This window comes from Octopus bimaculoides, chromosome 5 (assembly GCF_001194135.2).
Source record: "Octopus bimaculoides isolate UCB-OBI-ISO-001 chromosome 5, ASM119413v2, whole genome shotgun sequence".
Lineage (NCBI taxonomy): Eukaryota > Metazoa > Mollusca > Cephalopoda > Octopoda > Octopodidae > Octopus > Octopus bimaculoides.
Window position 1 is genome coordinate 23,754,646 of NC_068985.1, and position 4,923 is coordinate 23,759,568.

Sequence of the window (4,923 nt, forward strand, 5' to 3'; positions counted from 1 at the left end):
GGTTTTTTCATTTATGTTTACGGTTGTGCTGGCATTGAAGGTATGGTGTGTTGGTATGTGTATGTGCGTTTGTGTGTGTGTGTGAATGTGCGTCTGTCAGTGTGTGTGCGTGTGTGTGTGTGTGTGTGTGCGTGTGATTAGGGACTTCTGAATCTTGAAGTAGCACGGAAGCGATTCAAACTGCTTTAAATAATACATAAATACATAGTATTTCAGGTCTTGTGCCTCTAAGTGTAAGAGGCACAAAACCTGGAATTTGAGGGTTTAGTCGATTGCATCGACCCAGTGTTTAACTGGTGCATATTTCATCGTGAAGAAATTTGATAGACGGATATAGATGTAGATGTCTTTCAGGAGAACAGTTCAGTTCCTGTTCTTAGATGAGATTAAATTTGCCATTGACATAACTCTAACAACGAATTCTTGGGTGCCTTTACAGGAGAGGAAACCATCCTATTGCAGTAGTTTAGGTCATAAGGCGGCCAGCTGACAGAAACGTTAGCACGCCGGCCGAAATGCTTAGCAGTATTTCGTCTGTCTTTACGTTCTGAGTTCAAATTCCACCGGGTCGACTTTGCCTTTCATCCTTTCGGGGTCGATAAAATAAGTACAAGTTGCGTGCTGAGGTCGATCTAATAGACTAGCCTCCTCCCCACAAAATTTCTGGCCTTGTACCTAGAGTAGAAAAGAATAATTTAGGTCAGGTCTAGTGTTTCAGGCTAACTTCTATTTCTTCCGTTACTCTCGAAGGCGCTCTGAAAACGGTCAATAGTACACACTTCCTCCTTTTCTATTAAAAATACATAGTACAGCCCTACAAATAAGCATACATACATACACACACATACGTATTCACACATACATACGTACGTACATACATTCACATGTATGCATGTATGTAGATGAACGAATGCCTATGCATGTCTACGTGAGTGCATTGACTCAGGATTGTGTATGTAATCAATCATTTGTCTTTACGTATATAATTGTAGTGCTACTTGCGTATGAACATTTACACATATAGCTTGCACATACATATATACACACATCTCTCTCTCTTTCTCTCTTACTCTCTCGCGCGCGAGCGCACGCACACACACATACATAATACATGCACCCATGGCCACATACGCACTTATCTACGTACATGCATGCATATATTTATATAACACTAACATCTTATTAACACAGTCGTTTAAATCAACTGTAGTAGAATCGTTCGTAATATTTACACAAGTCTACGTATAAACATACACACATATATGTGCATGCATATACACGAATGAAAGCATGTACAACGAACACTCACAAACATACATACATACATACATACATGCATACATACATACATACATACATACATACATACATACGTATAGGCGCATGAACATATATAGATAATATAATAGAAATACATAGCCTCGTTTTATTATGCTGTCGTCCGATATACTGAATCATAGACTAGCATACAGAGATTGCCATAAATATAGATGTAACCACAGATAGGGTGGTGTAATGGTTAGTCATGGATCCATTTTAAGGAAATTCAGAGATCCCAATCCGATAATATCGGTGTATTGAAATGTATGGATTCGTATGTGTTTATTTGACTGAAAAAAATTATGGCGAAAATGACGTGTATTAATAAAATGTATAAGTTGAGAGATTAGAGGGAGATAAATCGGGAAAAATACATACAAAAACAATGTGCAAGTGATATAGTCGTAATAAATGAGATATATTATGTAGAGGTGGCGGTGGTGGTGGTGATGGTGGTGGTGGGGTGGCAGGATCTGGAAAGAAGATAGATAGGGAATGAATGAATGAATGAATGAATGAGTGGGTGAGAGGGGTAGATAGATGGATAGCGAGTAAGTGAGTGAATGAGAGGGAAAGGGGTATGGACGGCGAGTGGGAGAGGGAAAGAGATAAAATGGGAGAAAAACAATCGTAGAAAGAGTGAAGGGAAAGTGAAAGTGAAAGTTGGTGGTGGTGGTGGTGTTGATTAGCCCCAGGTCAGTGCTGATCGAGCAGAGCTATGACGAAGGCATTCCAACCGTGACCACTCTTTATTCATATGTGCAGGGAATCCAAGAAGCCCAAAGTAAACGTTTTCTTCTTTTTATAGACGCGTGTAATTTGATGCTGATTTGGTTGACATTTCTAGCAAAACGAACGACCACGTACAAGCTCTCTCGTTGGCTTGTGTGTATATATGTGTGCGTGTGTGTGTGTGTGCGTAAGCGTGTGTATATGCGCATATGTTCGTATGTATATATGCGCGTATGTGTGTGTGTGTATGTGTGTGTGTGTGTGTGTGTATGTGTGTGTGTGTGTCTGTCTGTCTCTGTGAGGTTTTGGGAGGGACGACAGACAGCGAAGACCATTTATGTAGAAAGGAAGGGAATGACTGTTCGCAGAGTTGGAGTAAGAGGATATGAGTGACAGTGAGAGGTGAATGTGAACGTATGTACGCATGGGAGAGGGAGAGAGTAGGAAGAAAGGGAGGGTGGGAAAGGGAGAGTTAGAGAGAGAAAGAGAGAAAGAGGGGAACAGAGAGAAAAGATAAACTTCACAGCAAGAGACTGAGTAAGTGTCAATAGAAATAATGATGGAGAAAGCACGAGATAGAGAGAGAGAGAGAGAGAGAGAGAGAGAGACAGAGAGAGAGAAAGAGAGAAAGAGAGAGAGAGAGAGAAGGAGAGAGAGGGGGTGTAGGATAGGGAGAAAGAGTGACAGAGAGAGAGAGAGAGAGTGACTGGAGATTGAGAATATATATAAAGAAGGATAGAATATTCTTTTCTACTCTAGGCACATGGCCCGAAACTTTTGGGGAAGGGCCCAGTTGACTAGATTGACCCCCAGTACTGGTACTTTATTTATCGACCCCGAACGGACGAAAGGCAAAGTCGACTTCGGCGGAATTTGAACTCAGAATACCGCTAAGCATTTCGCCCGGCGTGCTAACGTTTTTTTATTTCTTTATGGCCCACACGGGGCTGAACATAGAGGGGAGAAACACGGACAGACAAAGGGATTAAGTCGATTACATCGACCCCAGTGCGTAACTGGTACTTAATTTATCGACCCCGAAAGGATGAAAGGCAAAGTCGACCGCGGTGGAATTTGAACTCAGAACGTAACGGCAGACGAAATACTGCTAAGCATTTCGCCCGGCGCGCTAACGTTTCTGCCAGCTCGTCGCTTCAGAAGGGTAGAATATTTGTAAAAGGAGATGTAAGATCATGAACGTAGTACAGAATGAGTAGGGGTATAAGGAGAGAGCGGGAGACAAGGAGAGAGAGAGAGAGAGAGGGGGGAGAGGGAGAGAAAGAGGGGGAGAATAAAATGTAAATGTAAGTGAGCGTGACTATGTAAAGAAAGGTGGTGTAGAAGTAAGAGAGAAAGAAAGATGGGATAGAAATTTTGAGAGAGAAAGAGGAGAGTAATAAAAGTAATGAACGTGTGAGAACATAGAAATAAAGACAAATACATTGATACATTGAGAAATAGATGGATAGAGAGAGAGAGGGGGGAAAAGAGAAAGAGAGAGAGAGGGGGGAAAAGAGAGAGAGAGAGAGAGGGGGGAGGGTGAAGAAAAGAATGAAAGAACGAGCAAGGAATGATAGGGAGGATGTAATAGCTGAGATAAAAAAAAAATTCTTGGATTATTGACTTTACAATATCATTCGGTAAATAACCATTCAAAAGATTTATTGATCAAATTGGTAGAGTCTCGAGAAGTAGAAAATGGGATATTCGGCTCTGACAGTCTCCTTCGTCGCCGCCACGACCATCACCACTACTATCGCCACCACCAACACCATCACCAACAGCAACACTGCCGTCATCCCGTTTCACTCTAATTTGAACAGACATCTCCACCGCCATCTTAACTTGAGACTGGCTTACAAGTAACGCTCTTCAATCATTTCCAATGCTTGTTTATCCTGCTGTTTAATATCAGTACAGATTGATTTATGTGCCATAATTGAGTCCAAAGGCGAACATATCTTTTAAGGAGAATGATTATCTTCTAAGACTGACTGACATTAAGTATTTGTACACATTTTAGTCTTGAACATCTAAAATAACATTTATAATGCCACAAAAGAAATTCCACTCAGCATGTTTGTCGACTAGGGAGAAGAGAACATTTAAAGCATTTTAAAATTTCGAGTTAAAACTCTTTTGTCACATTCTGTTTAATTTTTCAATGAATCCGCAACGAACGACAGGGTTAAGATGTCGTTCTTTCGACTCTAGAGGTATGAGTTCATGTTTAATTATAAGAATTAACACTTGATAAGACTCTTAACATCCCACTTGCCTTGAATTTAAGATGGTGCTCAGTATATTGGACAACACTGCCAAGAACGGAAAGGGGAAGTTGGTTTTTGATCCTTATTGGAACGACAGAAAGATACTTGACTGGATTTGGGTAGTAGTAGCGCAAAAATAATTTGCTTGTATCTATGTAGTATACATGTGTATGTTTTTATATGCTATATATCGTATATTTTGTGAATGACAACGTTGTTGTCTTAGGTAGGTTTGGAAGGGCCAGTCACTGTTTCACTGCATTTCCAATTGCGAAAGATAAAAAAGGCGGATATCTGAGTAACTCGGACAGAATTAATAGCACGAATCATTTTTGTTCAAACGCACCGGTTTATCAGTTTTCTCGTTATTTTCTACATATTTCGCGGGTGTATGCCAGCGAAAGATCTTACACGCACACACATGCGCATACACTCACATGTGTATATGTATGTGCATATATACATATGTGTGTGTGTATGTATGTGCATGCATATATGTGTGTGTGTATGTATATATATGTATGTATATATATATGTATATATATATATATATATTTATATATGTATATGTATATATATATATATATATATATATATATAT